This window comes from Callithrix jacchus, chromosome 17 (assembly GCF_049354715.1).
Source record: "Callithrix jacchus isolate 240 chromosome 17, calJac240_pri, whole genome shotgun sequence".
NCBI lineage: Eukaryota > Metazoa > Chordata > Mammalia > Primates > Cebidae > Callithrix > Callithrix jacchus.
Window position 1 is genome coordinate 64943554 of NC_133518.1, and position 27583 is coordinate 64971136.

At 41.1% G+C, this 27583-nt stretch overlaps 1 protein-coding gene and 1 long non-coding RNA gene across 5 annotated transcripts in view; one reads left to right on the forward strand and one right to left on the reverse strand.

Annotated features, from left to right (window-relative positions):
• Positions 1-8263: 8263 nt before the first annotated feature.
• Positions 8264-13158, reverse strand: LOC144580026 (uncharacterized). The gene is made up of 2 exons (XR_013528912.1): positions 12867-13158; positions 8264-11797 (listed from the first exon to the last, which is right to left on the reverse strand). It is a non-coding gene; the product is annotated as an uncharacterized LOC144580026 (long non-coding RNA).
• LRRC3B (leucine rich repeat containing 3B) overlaps positions 10919-27583 on the forward strand; it is a 91494-nt gene continuing 74829 nt past the window's right edge. The window contains exon 1 of one of the 4 annotated variants that reach the window (XM_002759668.7): positions 10919-11357. The gene's annotated coding sequence lies outside the window, so the exon portion shown is untranslated. Of the gene's footprint in view, positions 11358-11717; positions 12173-12204; positions 12472-27583 lie in introns of those variants that run through there. The other 3 variants (XM_008983924.5, XM_035277758.3, XM_035277759.3) reach the window with 3 other exon arrangements.

Below are 27583 nucleotides of genomic sequence, written 5' to 3' on the forward strand. Positions count from 1 at the left end.
AGCCTGAAAATGTGTCTGTGACACAATTAGCTCAAAATTATATTACAACTCCCATATCCTTTATGTTAAAATGTTAACTCCATATTACAGTCTTCAAGTCTCATTATAATTTCCTCTCTGCTACTTATCTAGCCTCACCTCTTAATACTCCCCACTAAAAGTCAATGTCTTTGATGTTTAAGAGAATAACAGAAGAATTCTGCTGTAACCTATGATTAAATTCTATGGGTAGATAGACGTATACTTAAAAATTCCTTTTAAAACCTCTGCAGGTTATGAAAAGTGATCATTGAACTTCCCCCTACTTGGAATATTTACACTTTCCAATCCATTCCACATGCTAAATGCTTGACCATCAGAGTCCTCCATAAATATGGCAGGAGGCTTTAATAGTGAGGACTCCAGAGCCTTTTTACTCCCTGTGAGGGTGAAAGTCATTTGGAGTCAAAGTTCTTATTTCCTTAATATTACACTTAGTTTGCCTTCCCTTTCATGGTTTATTAATTTTTACCCAAGACCAGAAAAACTTTCTGGCTTATTGACTTTTCAAAATACATGATTTTTATTATTATCTTCCTCTCCTCCCATTACTTTTATCATTCTGCTAGATATAGCTCATAGACTATGTACTGTTTCCCTCTCTGCTCTCTACCTTCCAAATATCATAGCTTTAGTAAAAATTACAAGCATACATATGACATATTTTAGGTTCTTAGTAAATGTTCTTTCCATTCTCTTCCTTACGTATGTATTGAGCACCTTACATCTGGTTTGATGCTAGGGAGATGAAGACCTAATACATAGTCTCAGCCTTTAGATGATCACACTTGAGTTTACCATGACAGTGCTAGTTTGATTGTTGCCATGGTGGAATAATGTAGATGGAGCATTTAGAATCAGAAAGAAATAGCCCTTGTGTCTGCCTGGAGAATCAGAAAAGGGAGCTCAAGATGGTGTTAGTGAGAGACACATAAAAGATGAGGAGAAGCTGGCTGAATGAATTGGAGATTCCAGGCTGTATTTCAGTGAGAGTCACAAGAACGTGGTGAATTTTAGAGAACTGTGAGCATCTAAGCTCAGCTGTACCACAGAAGAAAGAAGAATGCTAGTGAAATAGGCAGACAGAAGATTACAATGAGACTCCTAGGTTTTGTCATGAAGTTTAAATGTTATCATGAACCATTGAAGAATGTTGAGAAAGGCATGTAGCAGTCACATTAGCAGACTTAGAAGGATCACTCCAACTGCTATGCAGAAAATGGAAGGGAGTTGAGGGGAGATCTGGGGATGGTGAGACCTTTTAGGAGAATACTGAAGTACTTAGATGAGAAATAATAATGTTCGGAATCAAGATAGCAGCTGGGAAGAGGGGAGGGAGATGGTGTGCTGGGGACCATTAGATAGTTACTTAGGAGGTACATTTGGTTGTATTTGCTGGTGCACATGGAGGGTAAGGGTGACCTAAGGTTGAATATGTGGTGTGCAAAGAGAAGAATGTAACTTTCAGGTGTTCTCATTTTGGAAAGATCTCTGCTTGCTGAAATTGTTGATGGCTCCTTGAATACAAAGCTGTGTGCCAGGCATACCCAATAACCTGCAAATGCAACTCAACCTTGATTCCTGCTAAAACTCCAGAAAATACCTCTCTCTGTTTAACTCTTGAGGAACTGAGTACTGTGGCTCCTAGAAGCAGGGCATTGGCCGCGAGTAAATATTGTGCTTTTTCTCTAGGGTATGATCTCTATTTTTATTGAGCAACTGTCAGTAGGCCATGCAGCACTGCCAACAACACACTGAAAATAGAATGGAGGCAATTACCTCAGCAAAGATTAACACAGAAAGTGAAATTGCACTTATGTAATACTCATCTTTCAGCCACTGAGACCAGCCTTCGGTTGGTTTTCTCTGTATCCGCATGAGCATTGTAACAGAGCAACAGCATCCATGCCCATGTCGTAGGAATATACCCTCTGTATCACTCCCTCTTCCTGTGTTCTCTAAAGCTCTCCTCAGAGCAGACATCAGAACACTGAACTGCTCCCACTGATGATCTCCCAGCAAAATGCGGCAAACAGATGAGAGATAATATTAGCTAACAACGTATCAGCACTCTTCTGGTGTCTGGCAAATGCTTGTCAGTAAACTTCAGGAAAATGCTTGCGTTCTGAGAGAATGTCAGGCCTGAGTGAAACTTTAGAGACATTCAAGCCAATTCTCTCATTTTACGGAAGAAAACACTGAAGCCTGCAGGGATCAGATGGCTTGTCTGTGGTTTCCTTAGTCTCTTTTAAGTTTAGAAAAAGGACTAAGTTTAGAAACCCCCGCCTCCACTCCAGCAAGGGCATTTCCTCCACACCCTTGGCTGCTTACAATGAAATCAGGACCACAGGGAAAGCTTCTTTGTCAAATCCCTGAAACATCCCCAGTGGGTAGGAAAAACTTTAAAACAAAAGAAGAAAATAAACCCGGTAATTAGAAACAGAACTGACTCCAGACCAACTAACAGAAATATTGTGCTGGCTTTCACAAGTGCTACAGACGGAGGAAAGGAAAGCCTGCATCAGCAACTTGAGGCTTACATGTGGGTCTGGTGGAATGCTGCCGTTTTCATAAAACACAAATAAATAACAAAAATAGCTATGATGGAGTGCAAAAGAAACAAGAACAAACAATTGCCGAGGAGGGCCACATTGGCATCAATTATTGATGTCACCCTGTTTTGTTTTGTTTATGCCCAAATCTCTGGCATTGAAAACTGAACTGGCTCATTATATCTATTAAATTATAGTAATAGGGATATTAACTGCACCTTGTTGGGCCAAATCTTACATCTGTAAAGTAACAAGAGGATATGGGGGATAATGGAGATTTTAGGGAAAAGAGAAATTCAGATGCCTCAGACGCAGACATGGTGCTGCTCTATCATCATGAACCATTGACGAATAGGGACCCATGTGGATATATATGTCAAAATTAGATTCACATGATTCATAATAGCCAAAAGGTAGAAACGACCCAAATGTCTCCATAAACTGACAAATGGAAAGAGAAAATATATCATAACCACATAATGAAATATTACTTGGCCATAAAAGGGATGAAGTACTGATACATACTGTAGCATGATGTATCTCCACACGGGTCCCTATTTTAGTCAGAGAGAGAAGGAGGAGGGAGAAAGAGAGCATTTGCCAGATACAGTCGTATCATATGTAATATCTCAGTTGATTCTTACAACCTTAAGAGATGACTATTTTATATTTATGAAGGAGTCTCAAACATGGTACAGACCTCTCATGTACCTTTCACCCAACATTAACATTTTGCATCACCATGTGGGCCTAACTTTTGCCACTATTTTGAGATATAATTCATGTACTCAAAGAATACACTTCAGTTTTTTATTCACAGATATAGGATAACCATCACTTCAGTCAATGTTATAACATTTTTCTCACCTCAAAAGAAAACATCACACCGTTAAGTTACCTTTTTCCTTCCCAACTCATGCCACAGCCCTAAGCAACCACTAATCTACTTTCTGTCTCTGTAAATTTCTCTGTCCTAGACATTTCATGTGAAAAGAACCATATAATATGTGGTCTTTCATGACTGGCTTCTTCTGCTACTTACCATAATACCATCAAGGCCCATTCATGCTATAGCATGTATCAGTACTTTATTCCATTTTATGGCCAAGCAATATTTCCTTATATGGCTATAATATATTTTCTCTTTCCATTTGTCAGTTTATGGAGACATTTGTGTTGTTTCTACCTTTTGGTTATGATGAATCATGTGAATCTAATTTTGATGAAGGTTAAAATGTCCACTGTATTGCAAACAACGTTGTTTGGAAACGTGATTTTAGATCTACAAGGGTTTTGATATGCCCTAATACCTTACTTTTGAAGTAAACTGACTTGTTCATTCAGTCACTAACTAAGTCCTTCCCCAAAGGGTGAGTTTTTAAGCACCTGGTGGAGTACAGTCTGAACCTGTGTGTCCTGTAAACTTGATATCTTCAAAAGAGATAAATATAAAGGTAATTTTCAGTGTCTTCTTTTAAACTCATCAGTCAGGTAACTTGACCCTCTCTTTTAGAGATCAAGAGTGAATGGGCCAGAGAGATGCCTTAGTTTGGGTTATCTCTGATGCAAACCTTTTGGAAAAGGGTGTGAATTCAAGTAATTTATTTGGAATGTTCTGGTAGAGGTTTAGGGCAGTGAGTCAGGAATGGGAAAGAAGCCAGTAGAAGGTTTACTTTTGAGTAAGTTAGTAGCACTTTCTGTGGGTAATGAGTACTTAACCATACAAAGGACTTCTGGGGCACAGTGTACAACATGCCTTAGAGGTATCCCAAAAGTGAAGTTGTGTGTGGGATACCCATCCATTCTCATCAGCCATTGGGAATGGAGCAGTAAGTCTCCTAGCAGTCCTCAAAAGGCCAGTGTAGAGAAGCAAGTGCTTGCAGCTAGAAGCTATGGGATTGAGGATGGAGACACAAAGGGATATGGTGGAGCAGCAAGAGCTACAAGAGACTAAGGTATTATGAAGTCTCTTCATGGGAAGGCAAGAGGAGCAGAGTAGAGCTTCCATCCTGATAATGAAACTTTCAAAGAAGTCACTGATGAATACTGAGGCAGCATCACAGACCTCCACTTCCTTGTCTATGAAATGAGAACTAATTCTTTATTCATTAAACCCTTGATATTTAAAGCTGCAATTATATATGAAGCAAAATATATATAATTTTACTTAAAATTATATATCTTAATACCTCAGTCTACCTTAATACCTCATGAAAGATTTCTGCCCTATAAAGAAGCATATATGATTGTGGGATGGTAGAAAAAAACACATGTTTTGGAGACAGAAGATCCTGGGCTTAAGCCCTGGCCTCAATATACCAAACCTGTGTGCCCTTGAGCAAACTGTTTCATCTATGAGAACAAGTCCTCTCAATCCACAGTTGCCCTTCAACTCCACCCCAATGTCTGGTAAAAAATAAAATGAAATTTGGTGGCTCAAGCCTGTAATCCCAGCACTTTTGGAGGCCGAGGCGGGTGAATCACGAGGTCAAGAGATGGAGACCATTCTGGTCAACATGGTGTAACCTCGTCTCTACTAAAAATACAAAAAATTAGCTGGGCATGGTGGCACGTGCCTGTAATCCCAGCTACTTGGGAGGCTGAGACAGGAGAATTGCCTGAACCCAGGAGGTGGAGGTTGCAGTGAGCCGAGATCGCGCCATTGCACTCCCGCCTGGGTAAAAAGAGCGAAACTCTGTCAAAAAAAAAAAAGAAAGAAAGAAAGAAATGAAATTTTGACATTTTTGTATGTTTTACATACAAAATGGCTGTTTTACAGCATGAGTTCAATGAATGAGAGTTTTTCATATTTCTACTGAGAATAACGAAGAGATGCAACAAAGAAATACATTAACTCATTCAGCAAATATTAATATCCTGCCCTATGTAGAATTCTATTCTAGTTGTTGAAACACAGTGGCAAATGATGCAAATCTCTGCATTCATGAAGTCTACATTCTGGTAAATCACAAACACTGGGATCCTGTTTTCACATTTAAGTTCCTATTCTTATTGTCTGGAAAAATAGGTTCAGTTTCTGTTGCTTGTTGGGCTTTTAAACTTTGAAAAATGTAAGCTTTATATTAAAGGATCCCAAAGTACTTGTCTTCAACTTTTAATTAAACATTTTCTGAGAGTCATTTCTCAAATCTTTCTTTGATCTTGTATTAGTTAGAAGTTTTTGGGTCCCAAATGATGGAAAGAAAATTTGAATGAGTCTAAGTAAAAAGGCAAACTTATTGAAATGAGTGGATATATAGAAAGCTGTGGGAAAAGCAGAGACATGGCTGGACCTTTAAATAACTGTATCCAGGGGGCATAGAAACTACAAGGAATTGCTCTGTCTCTAACATCTGTACCTGTGTGACAGCTTTATCACTCATATTGCAGTGTGGCTTTCTTCACATGGCAGACAATATACCTGCTCTTTGCACCTACGATTTATATCTTGCAGCTTTAGCTACCAGAGAGATTAACCCAAACCTCCCAGTTTTCTTACACAAAATTTCCAGAGAAGAGACAGTTCCACCTTTGGGAAAGTGTTCTCTGTTAGATCATGCAACTCTATACTTACATCACAGTAATTATGTGGCTGGGGTACTCTTAGAACTGTGTAGGTACCCATATTGTCTGTTCATACTTAGAACCTTAAGAAGGCTGATTCTCATGTCATGGTTACCTTTTTGGCAAGAAGCATGTATAAATAGCAGCTCTGAAAATTGGAAAAAATAGAGATAGAAGAGATCACATCTTATTCAGTCCATGCAGGAGTCCATCAGTAGAAATGAGCCAACAATAAATTACTTTCTGCAAATTTGTCCAATACATTCAAAACAAACATGTTAAAAAGGGATTGTTCACCATTTATGTGTCAGGGAAGTAATAATAATGTATGTATTACACGTATTAATGTTCTAAAGTACTGTGGAATTTCCAAACATTTTCCAGTTTCAGGAAATGAAGTAGCTCCCCTATGAAGTAGCTCATAAGCAATATTGCCATTTTGGAAAATGAATGATCGAGTTAGAAAGCCAAGGGATGTTGAACTACTCGTCTTTTCAATAAGAGTATATCAAGCACATACTTCTCAGGGCTGAGAGTTGCCGGAACATAAACTGACAAAGTCTCTGCTCTCAAGCAACTTAGAGTCTAGTAAGAAAGGGAGACTTCTCAACATTGAGCCATAATACAAGTCAAAAGAAGGCCTAGGTAAGATGGATAGAAATGAGACACTAGAGGAAGTGATTAAACAGGACTGGGAAGAGATTTACGTTGCAGAGGCCTTTAGAAACACCATGAGAAATTTATTTTTCCCTATATGAAGTCATCATTACATTTTTAATATAGAAAATATTATGAATTCATTTAATTGACTACAACTCCATTTGTTGACGCTCTTATCTGAATAAGTGAAAGAGAAATTAATCCATTTGCCTAAATCATTCAAATGATTAGTTCACTGGTTCAATTTGCCTGGTGTAATCTGGGCTAACATTTATGATATTATTTGAAGACTGGATGAATTTGTATGGTTGGAAAGGCTAAACTGTTCAGGTTTTCATTATTTGGAAAGGGTCTGATTCCTGTTAGAGCTCTCCTGCTGAACCCGACCGCTATGCCGTGAGGAAGTCTTTGAGAACCTATGGCGTGATGCACATGGAAAGCCCCACATGGAGAGAAACTAAGGTCCCTGGCTTTCAGTGCCTGTCAAATGCTCAACCCAGAGCCAACAGCCAACACAACCTGACAGGTATCTGGCAAGCCATGTGAGAAGTAATCAGAGGTACGCTTTCCTCAGTGAGCCTTGTCTAAATTCTAAATTCAGGCCAAATAAATGATCACTATTATTTTAAGCCAAGAAGTATTTTAGGGTGATCTGTTACTAATAGTTAAGTGGAACACATTGTACAAAGGATTCATGGTAATCATATCTTCATGCTTTGATCCCATTCATCCATTAGACAGCAGAGTTTCAGGTACCCCAACAATTCAGATTTCAGAAACTCAATTCCTGGGCTCAGAGGTATGCATTTCCATTTCTGTAAAGAGTTTCAAAGAGAGAATACAATTTAAAATTCAAGGAATTTCCTTTACATGAAAAATTTTCTGGAATATATTGATTTTAAAATGGTGTGCCCCTATTTCTAAAGGAAGTTAAACTGAAAACACCAATAAATCATATTCCCCTCTGTATTTCTATAACATTTGTAATATACACAGACAACTTGTGCAAACCATTTATCTCTGACCCAGAGGGGCCACTGAAGTAGACGTGAAGGTCATGGACTTACAGCAATCAGCTTCCTTCTCTTGTTCACTAATCAAAAGTTACAAATACAGCCTCTGATCCCTCCTTTTTCTCTCTCCCTCTCTTTGTATTGGCTGTCAAGACAAGGCAAGGGCAGCAACGGATCTTTATATTAAACAGCATATTTTGCTGAACTGGACTTGACTTCTGGTTGCTACAAAACAAATCTAAGTTTGTACTAGAGGTGACAAACTCCATGCGCTGCCGTTTATCCTTTTTATAGCATGGGTGACACCAACAGTCAACAAGAATGTTGATGACTTGTTGATGAAGTAACAAAAACAGAAAGCATCCAAATCTACAGGTTTCCTGTGTCCATAGTTAGTCATATTTTAATTAAAAGACAATTAAAAACCAATTCTGCTGTTTTTTAACTACATAATTTTACTTTATTACTATAGGATTTTTTTAAAAGACACCCCAAATCCCAGTCCCAATAGAGATAGCTACTGTTAATACTGAAGTATATCTTACTGTAGAAATGAGTCTACATATGTATCTATTTTTACCAGAAAATATATTATATGTAAACTCACATTTATACATATAATGGTTACTAAATGAATCTATTTAATATATTGAGATTTTACTATGTATTAGGCACCATGCTAAGTGCCTCATAAATGCTATTTCACTTAATTGCAACAATACTACAATGTAAATAACATCAACCCAATTACAGCCGATATATTTGAGGTTCAGGTCCACAGTCACATCATCAGCAAGTAGAAATGTCTGGTTTCAAGCACAGATTTGTCCACTCCAGATTTGATTTTTTACTATTCTAGGTCTCACTTCATGCATCTGAAATTTTTGACTATAATTATATTACAACCATAAGTCGTGATAATATTCACCTATTCACCTACAACATGATAGCGCCTGACTGACATTCCATTGTATGGATTAACAAAATACTTTTACCATGCCTCTCTTGGTAGACATTTGAGTTTAGTTTTGCTTCTTTTTAATTTTCCACTAATATAAAAACACTGCAATGACTATACAGGTAGATAAATCTTGTTGCTCAACCTTAGTTATTTCCTGAGGATAAATTTGTGGGATTAGAGCCACTGGAACAATGGAATGCAAAAAAATTATGTTTTCAATAGTAGTGACAAATTTTCCTTCAGAAAAACTATACCAAATTACATACCTGGTATCCAAATGTACCTATGTTTGTGTTCTAAAATCTCCTTTAAAAAACAAAAACAAATTAAAAAAAAACTTTAACCCGCAATCTTTCAAATTACAGCATCAAAACATTTAAGAGACAGAAACTATCTTAAGAGTCACTTAGTCTAATCTCCTGCATTATGGACTCCATTTTCATGGAGCATTCCTGATCTCGGGTATCTACCCTGCAATTTGTAGAGGGTAGAACAGAAAACACCAAAAAAAAAAAAAAAAAATTAAAATATCATTAAACTACAAAGCAATTTTCTTCACCTCTGAGTAATGTAACACTGCTCAAACTGTTCTAAATTGCATCCAGAATAAAAGAGCCTCAATAGAAATGAGGAAACTTTGGCAGGCTTTCAACATACTTGACACAGGTCATGAAATGATAAAGATGTTTTGGTCATTCTCCACCTGGAATGGGTTTACTCTAGGTGCTGGCGCTGAACATGTATGTCTTGCTCTATGCAATTGCTCAACTGCTTGGTTTTCTTTTGCTTTTTTGGAATTCAGTAAACAGAGGTGGGGTGTTCAGTAGGAGAAGATTGTCTAGAGACTGAAGTGAATTAAATACTTTTTACCTTTGCAGTAACGGGGCAGTGAGTCTAACTCTATGTATGGCTCCCCCGACCACACCCTAAATCAAAAGTTTCGTCCCTGGCGTCTCTTTAATTCTAGAGGCACAGATTTAGCTCATATTGAAGGAGAAAATGACCTTCAACTGGATAAGCTTTTTTTGAGTACCCATTAGATACAAAACACTGTTGGATGTTGCAGTGAGAACAAACAAACAAAAAGCACAGGGAATACTCATATGGGAGTAAAGAGATAAATCTATAAATGTCTAAGTCCCGCAAGTGATTGGCGAATGAAATTCTGAGAGAGCAAAGAGAAGGGAAAGATTTATTCTGCCTGTAGTCAGGGGATTGGGGTAGTGGAAAAAAAGCTTTAGAAAAAGGTGGATTTGTAGAGTCTGAAGAGACGAGTTCCTCTGCCCCAAACTGGTGTCTGGTGCAGATATGATAAATAATTAAAATCATGAAATTAAGAACATCACTAAAACCAATAATTTGACTTACTCTTAAAACGCGCGCGCGCGCGCACACACACACACACACACACACACACACACACTGGCGTGCGCGCGCTTTTTTAAGGGGCCTATAGACTCCATTTCGACTGCACGTTAAAGTCATCCCAGGAAGGAGAAGGGAAAATTGAATTCCACCTTCTGCTTTAGAAAGCTAGATTGGTTGAGGGTCGGGATCAGAGACCGCAACTCCACCCCAAAACTTGGGGCTTCCAGAATTGCAGGGGAAACTGATTGTGAGATCTGACAATGGAAGCTGGGGTTGGGGGGCGGGGTATGAATATGTACCTTATTCATAATCCTCACAGTAGCCGAGCGCAGTGCTCGGCACCCAGTAAAAACTCATTTGTTGAATTGATTTTAAGCATCAGCTTTCCCTCATTGACGGCAATCAATTCATTGCACGTTTTGCTTCTTTGGTCAGCTTAATTCAGCTGTGATCTCAGTAGTTAGAATAACAGGGAGGGAATGGGGCCCTAGCTTGCTGCAAGTGGAGCTGTGCAAGGGGGTGTGAGGAAGGAAGGCGAGAGCAGCGGAGGGAGTTAATACTCCTACCTCAGCCGGTCTCCTCCCGCAGCCAACGCTCAGCCCCCGCCCCTCTCTCCATTCCGGACCCCCCAGCCGCGAGGTGAGACCGCGGCGCCCGCGAGGCGCTGGCTGGGCTCTGACTGTCACGTTAATTCCCTGCTGCTCTTCTAGTCCCCAGCCGCCTCGCTCCTCCTCCCTCATCCCCAGCCTGGATTTGGAGGCGATTTCCCTCTAGAGACTGAGCCGATTGCATCTGGGCGAGCTGCGCTCTGCCCCTCTCGCGTCTTTGTCTGCTCCTCCTGCAAGGCTACGGCGCCGGCAGCAGGGTCTGCAGCGGCCGCCGCAGCAACGCGAGCCAAGTCGTGCCCCGCACGGCCACCCGGGGCCGCACCCTCGCTCGGTAGCGGCGCCCGAAGACGCCAGCCGCGCGACGCACTGCCTGCGTCCCGCGCCCCAGCCGCGCACTAACGCGGCCGCCTTCGCCGGGGAGCCCAGCCCGCCGTGCCGGCCCGGTCCCAGGTGGGCAGCTCGGCTTGCAGCTGGTTGGAGGTTGAGGCCGCTGCAGCCCTGGCAGCGCGCGCACCCCTAAGTATACGCACCCAACGCCGCCTCCCTGAACCACGAGGATGGAGCAGCCTCCCCGGCCCGGGACTGGCGCAAGGTAAGGTGCAGCCGCCTGTTGCTTTTCGCAGAGCGCGGGATCATCCCTCTGCCCAGGTACATAGGCCGTCCCTCCAAGGAACAAGTAGAGGAGAACTGTTACCCCACTTCTAAGCTGTGCCTGTCTAAGCCCCCTGATCCCTTTTGCGCAGACTCTTAGAGAGACCGCCTGGAGAGATAGAGTCGACCCTCTTTGCTCCTTCAGCCGGCTGCTGTGCAATAGTCTGAAAACTTTTGTGACCCCTTCCCTGCCCGGTGCTCACCCCGTGCTGTGCAAGTTGCAGGTTTAGTTCTTGCATGCGCCCTTCCCCCAGCCCCCTTGACAGATGCATCTGCCCATTTTTCCGTGTGTGTTCTTGCCAGTCGACTTTCCACTCCCCGCAGCTCTGGCTCCTGAGGAGAGGGTTTGGGACCCAGCAGTGCTCATCCTGCCTCTAGGAGCTGGGTAGAGACAGAGAAGGTGAAATAAGAGAAGTGGGACTTGGAGGATGGCTGCGGCCACCCCTGAAGCTTCGTCCAGCGCGGTGGGAATCAGTCCACCCTTGCACACGCCACCCCCAACTCGGCAATGAAACCTTCGGAGTGGCTTGCGGCTGTGCGCCGTGGGAACTGCAAGTGCAGATATGGGTGGGTGAAGTCAGTGGCTCAGGGAGGGAAAGGTGGTTCCTGCGGTGGAGGAGGAGGCTGAGGGTCGGGGTAGATCTGCCCACGGTTGAGAGAAACGAAAAGGTACTGCTAATGTGGGCGAGGGGCCAGCCCTGAGAGGCCATCTGACAAAGAGGAAAAGGGATTTGAGTCCGGAGGGTGCTGGCCTGGGTATGTAAATACCTATGGGGGAGGGGCTGGGTACCTGGGGGCGCGTGGAGACTAGGAATGGAATGCAGGGATCCTTGGGTACTTGGGAAGGCAGACTACTGAGTGCCTGGGATGGGGCGATCTCCCTCCCTAGAGGCAAACAAACCTCCCCGCGAGAATCTGAATGCGTTGGCATCTTGGGCGGTGACTGAATGGTCAGATTGTGGACTAGGGATGCTTCTCCATGCTCTAAGAGGACCGTAGTCCGCTCTCTTCTCTGGCATCCGCTTGCTTCTACGCTCCTTCACCTCCGCAGCCAGGTCGGTAGACCCACGCCCACCTTCCCTGCCAGGCACTCGGGAGTCAAGGATGTTTCCACAGCCGCAGTGTGGGAAGGGAACTCCTGTCTCCCAGGAGGAGACGTGTGTGCGGGGTAGAGGGGAGTCCCCAGCGCCCGGCGAGTAAACAGGGGTCCAAAGTGGTTGGAGGAGAGCGCAGGAGCGGAGGCTGCGGTGGGAGCCACTTTCCCCCTCCCCTCCAGAAATCGCACCTGGGCGGAGCGAGGGAGTGGGGGAGCCCTGTGCTGCGCCGGGGAGGCTGGGGAGCGCAGAGCTGGAGGCATGCAGGGAAACTCCGAACGAGGGGGTGTGGGCCTCCGGTGAGGGTAGACCCAGCTCTTAAACCTGGGATCCCAGGCTTAGATGGATCTACCCACCTTACAGTTTCCAGGTAGATGGTTCTGGTGGTTCCAGATGCTCTGGCGAATGCTTGAAAGGGAGGCTCTTTTCTTCTTTGCACCCCAGCAATCTGGAGTGCAAGACCCTTTGCAGGAGAGGGAGCAGTCAGTTGTTTCTAAGAGGCAACCTCCCCCTCCCTTTTATCCACCAAGCCCCCTATTTCCGGGTGGGGACCCAGTGACTGCCAAGGCCAGTGAGCACCTCATTTAACCCCAGTCTCTCTCTGAGGAGGTGCAAGCTCCTCTCGCAGAGGTGCCTTTGGCTCAGAGTGGATTCCTGGTTCCTAGTAGCCCTATAGGGAAACATTTGGTGGTTGAGTGGGTTTGGAACCCTGTACAACCTTTAGGTCCTCCTTTTTCAGACCTCCCACGTGAAGACTTTTCTTAGTTTCTCTGCGGTTGCCTTGTGGAGGACTCCTGCTCTCTTATACCAGTTGGGAAAAAGCAAAATTCAGAGCCGTTCTTTTTTCTGGGTCCCTCGCCTTGACCACATGGGAGGAAACGTCAACTCGCCAGGGCTCCCGGGAGAAACCCCGAGGTCAGTCCCTCCCATTCTGGGGCACCCCTGGAGAAGCTAGCTCTCTGCCTAGCAGTGGCAAACTTCAGAGCCCCAAGGAACAGAATGGGGATTCCCTGTGTGCAGGCTCCTGGTGCAGCTCCGGAGCACACAAAGGCCACACCCTCACAGGCTAGGCCTAGTGAGACAGTGGGGCTTCTCCAGAAGTACCTGGATACCTGAGGTAGGATCCCAGACTTAAAACCCATGCTCCAGGAGATTTGTCTCTGACCCCCCAGGGCCCCTTTTCTCTGGATGCTTATCTATGTCCTGAATTTGTGCTCTGGCCACTTCTTTTTGCATGTAGAAACGAGTTAGAACATGTTCCTCGGTAACTTGAGGAAAGACTCCAAATTCACACCAAGGTAGGTTTGTTTCAGGTTGCTGAACTGATCTGGGAAGACAAATAGTAGTATAGCCTTCAGCACTGGCTGGCAATTGTGGAGTTCTTACTATGTGCCAGATACCATCTTCAATATTGTGTGTGTTCATGTTAGTTTCAACCCTCACAACAACCCTGAAGGATGGGTACAGTTATTTATCTCACATTATAGATGCGGAAACCCAGTATTGAAGAAATCAAGTTATTTATTAGCATTCAGCCAGGAAATGGTGCGGCTGTTTGGTCTGGTGAACAGAGTACACTGAGTGTGTCCCATACTCACAGCCCTATTTGGTAAAACCCTTTGTCTAGAAGGAGGCATGAGTGAGGCCCCTAACCCTTTACTCCAAACTGCAGGGACATACTATGAGTGCCAGTCCTGGCCTGTGAGCCCCTGTGACTAGAGTATCAGGGAGACTGATGTTGCATATCACCTGTCTCAAAGTTTGTTGAGGTACACCTTGGTATAGTGGAATATTAGTACCGGAAATCGATTTAGAGAACTGGCTACGGGTACTGGACTTCTCTTCTGAAACTCGTAGACATTCTCTTTTTAAATAGGAAGAGAAATGGAAGGAAGGATCCAAATATAAATGGAGATTTGCTCTGTGGTCAAAAACTAGAGGCAGTTTTAGGTAGCAACTGTGTTCTGCAAATGAGTGTCTCTCTCGGCATTGAGTCACAGAATTAGTTAGAGCTAAGAGGAATCTCAGATATCATCCCACCCAATCCAGGCTCAGGGAGGAGATTCAATGCTGAGCTCAAGGCCACTTGGTACATTGGTAGCAGGATCAATGATAGAACCACTGGCTTTTGACCCTTGCTCAAACATGCTACCGTTATATATAAATAAATTGTGCTCACTCCTGCTGTTTCTTACCATCTTAAAATTAATTAGGAAAAGGTTTTTATTTTTAAAAAGACTGTTTTGCTTATTTTCCCATAACTTCTTCTCGATCAGCATAACCATAAAAAGTCTATGTCATATATAATGAATAAGTTACCACAAATGTCACTTTTTGCACAATTAAAAATTGCAATAGAATATTTATAAGCCTTCAAATCAACAAAAATTATGCAACCCTCTGAATGATTCTAAATATGATTAAATGACTTCTAACGATTTTAGCAAAGGGTTCTGTTAGGTTTAGTTGCTCCATCCTTCCATACTTTCAATTATTTGTGAAAATAATAGGGAATCTTTCCTATCACAGGAAACATTCTTTTGAATACAATGGCATGAATTCTTAGGATTTCTCCTGGGTTTTTGACTTTTGATTAAAGTTTATGCTGATGTAAATCTGAGGAAAAACAATATATTTCTGTACTTGGGACTCAGAAAGAGGAAAAATAGTTCTTTGTTGCTTTCAATAATACTTGTCACTTCCTCACCTACCTAGCCCCTTCAACAAGACAGACTTTCTGCAGTCACTGGGGATTTCATATACCTTTAAGCATTTTTGTGGGAAAGAGTTCTAGTTTCTAAGAACACCCCATGTCTTTTCTCTGTAGATGTGGTACCAGGATATCCTCCCCTTGGAGACAAACCAGCAAAAAGTCAGCTGGAATAAACAGGGAGGGGGGATAAGAAAATCCTGTTTTTCATAATCACATCAAGGGATGGGGAAGAGTCATAGGCAGAGGGTGGAAATGTGGTACCTTTTAGGTCACCTGGAACAGGATTTCCATCTCTAATGCTATAGCACACTAGGACCTAGGCCATTCTACAGTGAGGGAGATGAAGGAAGAAAAGAAGAGAATCAGGCAACAATATTGTCAGAGGAAGGATGGGATGGAGGAAGATGGAGGTGAAGCTTGACTGCTGAGGGACCCAACTGTGGCAAGAATGCCCACAGAGAGCCAGGGTGTGCTAACAGCTACTTCTGTTCTTCCTTTTTTCCAAACCTCGACCTCAGGCTGCCTTTTGTGTCAGGCTAACTTCTGAATCCCAGAGCCCCCAGTTATCTCAAGGGGAAGCATTCATTTTGCAGAGAATTCATTAGAAGCGAATATTGTTTTTATGAAAGTAGGAAAATCTTGTACGGCTGCCCCACGCTTCAGGAAGAGCCATTCAAAACCAGATCATCCAGAAGGGTGACCTTCTGGATGTGGGAATACCAGTTTAGTTGGGTTGCAACAGTGTTAAAAGAGATGTAACACTGAAATTAAGTGTGACGATATCTAAGATAAATGGTCTCTGTCCCAGGAACCACAGGAAGAAGAATCCGTTGGAAGCTGGGCAGACATCCTGGTTTCCAGTTCTTAGTTTTTTTTCAGGAGAGCTGCATCCTCATCTTATTTATATGGTCCAAGCCCCTCTACTTACTTCACTGTGGCTCCTATGCAGTACAGTATCAAAAGTCCCACACAACACGTCCTCTTTGTGTGGGACTTTTGATATTGTGTGGGGAAATTCTTTGGGGTGCATCTTTATCTTAAAACATATCAATACAAGTTCGTTGACATTGACAATAATAATTACTATTAAACAGCATGCTCTAAGACAAAGGATGTGAAAAAATAAAAACTTTTCTTCAGAATACAATGAATAGATATGTTTATACAATACATAATATAAAAGTCTAATTTGAGTTAGATATTTGAAAATAAAAAATAATCAAGATTCAGGATATCTGATCTTCTATTTTTAATAACAAGATAAGCCAAATAATAAGATTATGTGAAACAGTTTGAAGAAGATTCTGGAAACAAAAGCTCAGAGTAGGACCTGAGAAGCTTTATCCTCACTGATTTTATTTTAAATAAATATAAAGTATCTTAATCTATATTTAGATTTGAATAATCCATAAGATTAATAAATTTTGTATGCATTTTATCATCTGCAGATTGTGACTTTGATGAGCTTTATTTGATAAATGGTTTGGAGCCATGATGGAAGTTCTTATATCTGAGATGTTAGTTTATATCTACATATATTTTATAAACACTTAATGAATTAATACATCTCAACATGACAATGACATATGAAATTCCAAATCTGGAATCTTCTCAAAAGCTGATAGGCTTGAATTTACTATTTCTTCACCACAGCTGGTAAGTTAACAGTAAGGGCCATATAGTTCTTTCAAAATAAATAAATGAGTAATCGCTGAAAAAAATGCTCCCTCCAATAAAAACAGATTTTATTCTTTAGGAGGATACATGAACAGATTAGGAAAAGTTATGAAATTTACAGTTTCATTTTATTCTAAGCTCTCTAAGCTACCTTTTATGTTAATACTTGTCCAGTGCAAATGCCACTACATTTTCAGACAGTGAAAATGCTTTAGGTGCCTTTTATTATAAATAAAATGGAAACAAATAGAATTAAAAATATGTGAAGCTATTCCCAACCATAGAGTAATATTTGACAAAGTGGTATGTTTCCAAATACAGATTAGTTTCCTTCTATTCTCTTTTCTTCCTCTACCCCTCCCTCCCTCCCTCCCTCCTTTTCTTCCTTCCTTCCTTTCCAATTTTAGGTCATTGATAGAAGTATTCAGGAACTTACTGGGAGAGACTGCTATAATATTTCAGGACAAATATGTCCTCTGGCGAGGGAGTGCTGACAGCACAGTGCATGGCTCTCTAAAGCTAAAGCACCAAGGTCTGAGGTCTCATGGCTTTCCCCTGAGTCTTCAACCCGAGCTCTGATTTGGAGAAACAATCATTGCATTGTATAGGCCTGCTACAGAGGGCTGCCCCGGTTAGCAGTGACTAAGCAGTATGCTTTTCCTTTGCTGCACTGGGAATTTCTGCACTGAGAAGAGTCCTGATCCAGGCTGCTGATCTTCCCTAGATGTCTGACCATCAGGGATTATTAACTGGAATACTTTTCACTCTTACCACAATTATATTTAAGCTTAGGGTTTCAAAAGCTTTTATCTTCCTGCTACCCTGTGTTGTGTGGTTGTTTATTGGAATGGCCAGTTTGTTGTTTTAATTGTGTCTCAGAAACAGCGTCTGTTAGGAAACTGAAAATGATTCCCAAAGGGAAGAGGTAATGTGGACGGTTGATACCCAAAACTTCTTCTGTGAAACCTGCGAAAGGGGTATGGTGTGTGGCCAGCCAAGACAGGAGGGCCAAGTGAGAAGCAGCAGACAACAGCAGAGAAAGGTGGGGAAGGATGGGGCAGGAGAGAAAGAGGAGTAAGAGAGGCATGGTAAAAAAACAAAACAAACACCCAAAGAGAACCCAATACTTAGCACAGAAAGACTGACAGATATCTGCTAGTAAACCTAAACCAAAGGATAAGGGTGAGAAACAAACAAAAAGTAAGAATAAGAGAAGACAACGAATAAGAGAAAGGGAGTAATAAACACCCAAAGAAGAGGCTTATAAAAAAAAAAAAAAAAGGAACGTACTAAATGATACCTCATAGCATAGATCAATTCAGAGGCAGCCTAGCTCCCCAGCCAGCAGGCAAGGTCTCTTTTTCACATATCAGAGTGCCTCATTAATATGACTTTCTCAATCTTCAGGCCAAGGTCTCCTACTCTGATTTACTCCATGCTGCCCTTTGACAATCTGACAAAGCCTAGAGGCCCTGGAATGGTGTGTTTAAATGCATAAAATATAATACATAAGATTGCAGCACTAACCAATTTTACTGAAATATCTATTTGTTGACTTATTAAAAAAAACCACTGCCACTAGTGTATGTGGTTCTTACATAATGCCTGTATAACAAGACCTGGTAGTGGGACTAGTGGCTACTGTTGTTTCAAAATCGGAATAGACATAAATGCTACTGTGGGATAATTGTGGCAGCTGTATTGTGGCATGAAAATATTTATATTGGTGATATAATCACTAGTATTGCTACTATGGAGGTTTATGGCCTGTGTTCCAAATGGAATGAGATGCTCTATTGCTGTTTAAGCTTCACAAAGTTGCGATTTTTTTTCCATGCAAGTTCGTGGATGCCTTGAATTCTATTGGAAGATGCCTTGGAAGACTTTGATCCCAAGAACTCCAGACAATGATAACCATATAATTTATCATCTTCCACTGGGACACTTTGCAGAATGAAAGGGCTCTTAGTTGTTTTTCCAAGACAGTAGGTATTACTTGAGACAGGCCTGGGTAAATGGTAATATGGCTGCTTTAGCATACTGGGATCTTCTAGCTGTGTTCATACTTGGGGATCTTCCTCCCCAGACCAGTTTTCACTTCTCTGGCTCAGGGAATTGGCTTTTTCTGCTCTGTTCATAGGGATCAGGACTGCAGATACTGGTATTGGAAAGTAGAGAAGACCTTCAGCTGGAAAAGGATCCTCTATCAGGGCCACAATCGGGCTATGGGATACCTTTGTGAGAACTGAAAAATGGGCTTCCTTGGAGCAGCAATGGCCTGGATCCTGGATGAATGAACATTGGCTTGTGTTTTAGTTCTCAGTGGCCCCCCCCTTGGCTAGGTTCACTGTAGCCATGGCCAATATCACCTGAAATGAGGGTGAATTATCAGACTACATTGCATTCCAGCCAAACGTTTCAGCTTTCCCTCCAACAATTTCTCTTAAGTAGACTAGCCACAGTAGTTTTTAAAGATTTGCTTCATTTCTCTCCCCACTTCCCAATGATCAGGAAATGGCTTTAGCACAGGCAGGTAGATGACAAACCATTGGAAAAGGTCAGGATCTGAAGAATTTTAAAGTAGATAATAAGGCCTTGAGTGATAAAGAGGGAATGGTGGTCATGGAGTGTTTCCTAAGCAGATGGCTCCTGTTGTCCAGTGTTGGGGGAAAGTAACAGAATGTCCCTGCTCCTGGAAATTGGCATGTTTTTGCTTGTTCCCTTTGGTGAAATGGAACCTGCTTAGTAGAAGAAAAAAGCTCTTCTAAGAAAACCTTTGACCTTACAGGGGTGGCAACATCACAGGAAATGCCCTCTTTATGTGTATGTAGACTGTTTGACTGGGAACCAGGCCACCTAGTTCTAGTTCCAGCTTTGACTCTAACCATCCCTGTGGCTACATCAAATGTTATGGGCTCTATTTGCCCAGTAAGAGGACAATTAGGAATTAAATGGTTTCTAAAGTCCCTTCCAGTTGTATGGGTTTATAATGTCAAGGATGTGTCTGACCTTGTTTGCTTTATACTCCGTATGAGGTCTTCTCTGTTTAAGTTGACTCAGACAAATTTCTTTGCTTGGGCCTTCCAGCCCTTATATGTTACAGATCCAACAATGATAGATGGACACTCTATAGTCCTGAGGGTATATTACACCTGTAGCACTTGTGGGAGCCTACAATAGAAGGCTGAGGGAGAGTGGCACAGAGAGAGCAATAGCTGACTGGTAAAGGGACAAGGTACAAAGGGGTGAAATGATAGCTTTCCTTACAGTAATAATTGCCATGCAAGAAAAAAAATAGAAAGATGAAGAAGGGTTCCTAATATTTTGACTATGTCCCCATCTTGTGTCCAACTCTTTATAACCATATGATCATATCATTCTCTGCTAAAAACCTTTAAAGTACTCCTGGTTGCATATAAGAGGATTTCATCCTTAGTATAGTTTAATAGGTCATTGTTTAGCAATGGGCAGGTCTATGCAAATATACCCCAAAGTTCAAGGAAGCTGAGAGGCTGAAGAAAGAGGCTGACAAATCTAGTTTCTCAGAAAAAAACCTGTAGTTGGGACTTCTGAACAGAAGCCATGTCTGTGTCTCGGGTGATGGTGAGACAAGATGGCGGATTGCTGAGCCATTACCCTCTAGACCCAGGGTTTATATATTGTAGGAAAGGAGTGATTTAGAAAGTATTTGTAGAACTACTGAAGTATGGTATCATCAAGTTTGTTTGACTTAAGGGCAGGATTTATAGTAAGTACCTGTTCTGACACAAGGAACAATAGATAAATGAGAAAACTTAGAGGCCTTCCAGGAACTGAAGGTAATCAGAAGTCAACATGGTGAATTAGCATCCAAGATGGAGTTGCTTTGGCCTCCACAGTCCTTTGCCACCTGACTGTTCCCTGTCTCTTTACTTGTCATTTTCCTTGGCATACCCTATGCTCTGGTGTTTTCAAACTGGCCTATACTGACAATTGTCCACATTTTCTCTCTCCAACTCTGTGGTCAGATATCATGTTGGCACCATGAAATCAGCCATGGTGGGAGGATATTTACACCATTATTCATACTACAAAGCAAGCTTTTACCCCTAGAAAGCTGTTGTAGATTTTACAAGCACACACCACTGCCCCTGCCCCACCAAAAGATTTGATATTCCTGCAACACAAAGTGCTCTTTCACATCTGACTCCATCTGCCATTCCCTACTGCTGACAGTTACCTGTCCTTCCCTCTCTTCTTTCTTTCTCTTCTTCTCATTGTTCATCCACCTACCCATCGACCCACTCATCCAGAGGTAGCCAGACTAAGTTCTAATTAGTCTTCTGCCATTTAATAGCTGAGTGAGTGACTGTGGGAAAATTGTCTAACCTTTAGTAGGCCTCAGTTTTCTCTACCTGGAATGGATATGATTAATAGGTATTTATGAGACTTAAATGAATGAACGTGAACAAGGTGCTTTTTAACAGTGTCTGGCACATAAGAAGTACTACTTAAGTCATTGTTATCAGTATTGAACAAAATATTATTGATCACTTACTGTGTGTTCAGCACTGAATATGCACATATGAAAACAAGGTCAGTAAAGCAAGCATAAGAAAATGTTCAAAAACCCTGAACAAAGCCTGGTTAGTTATTTCAGGGATATCAGAATTGACTTCATGGAGCCAGGGACATTTGAACTGAATCCTGAAAGGTGATTACATATACTCACCACATCGATTAGACAGATAGGGATATCCCAGGAGGAGGCAAAGCACAGACACAGGAAAGGGAACAGAATAAGTGACTAAGTGACTTGTTAAGGTTTTGTGTAGCTGAGCATGAAGCCACAGACAGAGGAGATTTTTGATCAGCTCTGGGCTATGGTAAGATCTTCAAGGAAGTGAACTACAGTCTCCTTTAATCCATTTTTTTGTTATTGTTGCCTGCACCAGTATAGATCTGAACTTTGGATTATGCAAAAGCTGTCAGAAATCCAGATCTGTATATGTAAGCTCCTAATGTTTGGCAGAACTAATTAAATTAAAACGTGGTAGAACCAGTTAAATTTAAAACAAAATAAAACAACACACCTATGCAGGCTATATTCAGCTTTCCACAGGAAAGTGGGCCCTGGGTTCCTAAGCTTGGTTAAAGATGATAAGCTCTGCAATTGAAATGTCTGGTTTTGAATATGATTCTGCCATTAGCTGTGTGACCGCAAGTGAGAGTTTCTTAAACTCTCTGAACCTTGGTTTTTCTGCCAGATGGCTATGTTTCTTGTCTTTCATACCTTGCTGTGAGGAGCTTTTTGGATGTTGGAGGTAAAAGTCATTGCAAAGAATCAGACAAGTGTTAGAATTCTTCCTGAGTCCTGTGGCTCTGCTGTGGCAGAGCCATACTCTCAGTGCAGCCCTCAGCATAGTTTGTCACCCAAAGATACCGGAATGTCCTCACCTGCCTTGTTAATTTTAACAGTAGATGGGGGAAGAAAAATGTAGGTGTATTTTTTCCCTTTATTCTGTTAAAAACATCACAAGGAGCTTGACATTCCATTTTCAAAGTCTGTATGTCAAAGATCTGCCTAAGAGTTATTGATCGATTCTGCACAGATTCAGGGTGACAGGGAAAAGGTTCACTTCACCTCAACGTGGTGTGTGTTGGTTGTTTCCTTGAGACGGGGGGGAGGATTCTCTGAAAAGAGCTCTGCTGCACTACTTGTTAGTTGGGATTATGTCAAAATCTGCACTTGCATTTGTGTAATTTCCCGTCTTTTGATCCCTTTCCATTCCAGGCTGGCTTTGATCATACAGGCTTTTAAGGAAATGATCAAACCCTATAAAAGTCAAATTATTTCTGGTTGAGGGGCTGAGCTGGGTGGGTGTTGGCTTTGACACTGCTGAGGGTTGGATATGTACCCATCTTGCTTCATTGGGCCTGGTTAAAAGTTCTCTGCAATTACAGCTTTGCAAAAACTCCAGGCTATTATAATATATTGAATGTTGGTGTTGTCTGATCTGTGTTATCTTTATTTGTTTTGTTGTATTGCCTGATTTAACATGATCGTAAGAAGCTTCAAAGATACAGGCAGGCCTTGAAATAAGGCTACCTAACTTACAGAAGCACATTCATTATGAGTTCTACTGCAGAAATTTTATCACCTTTGCTTCAGAACTGACCTGAGCCTCGGAGTCTGTTTTAGTCTCCCCTGAGCCTCAAGCCACTTGAACCATGGGACTTCAGTGTCTGATGCCTCTATAGCTCCCATTTCCTGCCAGCATCTGGATCCCTGACCCTGTAGCCACTACAGGAGTCCCAGAGGAGCCAAGGTTCCTCTTCTCTGAGGTGAATTTGAGACACCGTGGTTTACCGAACTCATATTATAGATGAAATAGCACATTTGCTATCAAGGAGGTATCAAAGTCCTAACCCCTAATGTGATGGTAATTGGAGATAGGTCCTTTGGGAAGTAATTAGATTTACAGAAAGTCATGATGGTGGGGTCCTCAGCATCAGATTAGTGTTCTTACAAGAAAAGACACCAGAAAGCATGCTTCCTTGCTCTCTCTCCACCTGCACACACCAAGGAAAGGTCATGTGAGGACACAGTGGGAAGGTGGCTATCTGCAACCCAAGGAAAGAGCCCACATCAGGAGTCAACCCTGCTGGTATCTTCCCCAGAACTGTGAAAAATAAGTTTTTGTTGTTTAAGCCACCCAGTCTATGGCAATTTGTTATGGCAGCCCAAACTAAGACAAGAAATTAATGTAGGTTAGCCTGGGCATGGATTCACCTTGTAAGCATCTCGTGGGATAAAAATGGACCTGGTTTTTGCACCTGTGTAAACCACCAGCCTGGCACATAATTGGCACTCAGTAACTACCTGTTGAATGAATGAATGAACACTAAGAAATTGTGAGTAATACCCAATTTATAAATATTTAGAGAACGATTCATTCTAGTGCTGGGGACTTCCTGCAATCATGGAATAATGGTTTGACATCAAGAAAAAATAAATTATTTTAGGACACACACACACACACACACGTACACACACACACACACTCAAAATCTTAGCAGCTTCTACGTTTTTTTACTAGCTCACCCCACAGTGACATAATGATAGAAAAATAAATACAGTCAGCATGCTTTCCTATTTACCCAGCATGCACGCAAATGACTGTTTCTAAGCATTTGCAATTTCATCAAGGTCTTCTAGAACTGTTCTCTATAAAGAGATGCTGAGTTGAGCTGCTGACCTGCCAAAACCTAATTAACTTGAGTTTAGTAAAATAAAAAAAGTCCTTTTTTTAAAATGAGAGAATTACAGGAAGGGAATTCTAAGGTCCCTTGTAATTTGAAATGCCCAGTCAGTAGGTTGCCATAGAAGGATGTGATTTTTCTTACAAAATGGTGGCTTTAGGATTCTTTCTTGTTGCTCTTAGAAATTCCTTAGACACTATGAGGCGTATACGCCATGGCTTCTGCCATTTGAGAATGGAGGAGCAATTTCCTCAAGATGCTATTCATCTTTATTCATATCTGGATGCAGATGAGTTCAGAATGTGTGGGTGTGGGATTTGAAGAGTCTGAAGTGCTTAGGTAGCAGTTGGCGTGCCAGTTGTGTCATGAAGAATATGTATTGACAATATTAAATTGTGGGCTAAATCTCATTTTTTAGTGTTAAAAAAAAAAAACAGAACAAAATTTCTAAAAGTGACAGTGTTGTTTTCATGCCAGGGGTGTTTCTAAATGTTGGGACAACAGTGCTGAAGAATGTGAGCCTCCAATATGCATCACTTTCTTCTGCCCAGCCTGGGTTCAGTGTAGAATGCCCACATAGCTTTCTTTTTAACTGCAGAGTGCTGTAGTGGTTTTCGTTTGTTTGTTTTTGAGACAGAATCTAGCTTTGTTGCCCAGGTTGGAATGCAGTGGCATGATCTCACCTCGCTGTAACATTTGCCTCCCAGGTTCAAGTGATTCTCTTGCCTCAGCCTCCCAGTAGTTGGTATTATAGGAGCCTACCACCATGCAGAACTAATTTTTGTGTTTTTAGTCGAGATGGTCAGGCTATGTTTCTAAATGCACATTCATATTGTATTCAACTGAATGAGAGAAATGTAATAACAGGTAAGAATAATTCACTTTTCATATTGAAGAAGAGCCAACTGGTTTCTAGAAAAATTAGTAGTAATTTACTGAGTTACTGTAAAGTTGTTTGCTTCTCACCCTCCACCACCTCAAAGTCAACATCAACTTCTAGGGCTTTCTCAGGTGAAATTGTGTGCCATTATTGTTTTATAAAGTCGTGTCCGTGTCTCTATTTTACCGTTCCTTCATGTGGGTGGCAATAAAGAGGTCTTCTTTCCACTCAGTTGTGAATTGACCGGGAAGTCAGGGCACAGTATGTTCAGGGCTAGGAAACATTTGTGCATTATGTGGATAGTAGGCATCTCTAGTAATACATAATATTCAGGGTCCGGAATTAGTCGTGGAATGCCTGGAGTAGGGGATTTAGCCATTTTTCCTGCTATAGATCCCTTTGACAGTCTGGTGAAACATATGTACCCTTTTTCAGAATGATATTTTCAGATTAAAAAATAAAGTACACAAGATTACCAAGAGCAAGACAAATGACACAAAAATACACTGAATCTCACAGAATTTACAACATTATGGATAATATCACCCAATATGTCATCAATAATAATCTTAAAATTAGTTTAAATAACATGCCTGTAGCCTACATGAATATCATATTTCAAACAGCAATGGTAACTTATGAAGAATCAAAATTCTCATTTGAACTGTCCAATTTGGCAAAATTATAACAAATTTAAATGGCTGACTTCTTTCCATGTAGCCATTTTGATGAAATGTTCTTTTCATTTGATGAAGAACAAACAAGCATGAATAAGGAATTTCACAAAGCATTGTAGATGCCTGGATTACTAGGATGGGATTGCACATCTTCCACCTTTCATGGCTGAAGGACTGCCAAGTGAAGAATTGACCAATACTTGCCTCTATATATTATGAGGTGCTATGAACAGGAGAAATCAACTATCATAACTTTAATGTCATGATATAAAGAAGTAAATTTTCAGGATTTGTGGAACAACTGTATTGTCATATGAAAAAAAAAGTTGTGATTTTCGTTGGTGATGTCGCAGGTACTATAGTGGTAGTGTAGTTTGTTGCTTGCCTTTAAAAGGGAAGGAAATGACAAAGTTCAATTAAGGGCCAATGGAGAAAAACAGAAAAGATGCTACACAGTTGTGGATCCCTTGCATTCTAGCCACGTCCTCATCATGGAGCTGCTGGACCTTCAAGTTAAAAACCTCTGTCTCAAAGTGTGAATTAATACCTGATGATGTGGAAAATAAAAACTAAAGCAGTTCTCAGAAAAATCAGACCTGCAGACGGGATTATAAAAAGAATATCATTTACTCTTTGTTAACTCATTTAACAAACATACCCTAGTTCAACCTAAAGTTTGCAATTGACTTCGTAATTTGTCCCTTTGGAGAAAGATGCTCTTGCCTTCATTCAAAATAGAGTTGAATCTTTTTTTAGAACCAGTGGTATGATATTTTGAATACTGTCATCAGTATTCATTCTTAAACTGTTTTGGGGTGGGTCTGGTGTTTTGAAATAAGCCAAAGTCAATTCAAGTAAGGCTGCTGAATGAAGAGGGTAATCGAAGTGTGTGAACACCAGATTGGGACTTGAAAGTCCTAAGGATTTTTTTTTTGGAAGGGGCTCATCATCTGTCCTGATGCAGATGGAGATGAGGTAGGGATAAGATTCAAAAGATTGCATTTCCAAAATAATAGCATCCTTGGAGTCAGCTTTTAATCCCCTAGAATGATTGCATTATAGAGGAGCATTTCCCTCACTAAAGAGTCCCGTTCTAAATAGTCTTGAATAGAGCTTCACTATTCAATAGAAATATAATGCTAGCCACTTGTGTATTTAAATTTTTTTCAGTAGCTACATTAAACATGTAAAAAGAAAAAGGTATAGTTAATTTCAGTAATATACTTAACCCAGTATATTCAAAATTATCATTTTGATTTATAATCAAATAAAATGTATTGAATTTTACACACTAAGTCCTTGACATCTGGAGTTATATTTTATACTTAACATCATGTTGCATTTTGGACACAAAATTTTCATCAGAGATACTTAACCAATATTTAGATTTCATAAAAAGTACAGTTGAAAAAACCAGGTTCATATGCACGAGTTGTTTCAAACATATTTAAACATTTTCCACAACTGAATTGGGTATTAGTCTTTAAATTTAAGTTAATCACAGTTAAATAAACTTAAACATTTAGTTCCTCAGTCACACTAACTACATTTCAAGTGATCAGTAGCCACATGTGGCCAGTGATTAGTGTATGGGACAGGACAGGTATAAACTATATGAAGAAACAACTGGAGAGGAGTTTGTAGGTACTATGTGAGCTTAAACCTTCTGGAAAAATTAAAGTCATGCTAGTTCTTTCCGTTTTTTGTTGCCTTTTCTATGAATCACTTCTTTTAGTCTTTTTGTTAATCCAATATTTTTCTAAAATCTCCCCACCTTCTCTTTAGAATACTTTTGTGTGACCCCTCCCAAAGGCCTTTCCTTATGAGTATTTATTATTTGTATCTAGGGACACCACATGGTCTCTACTTCATAGACAGAAGGTT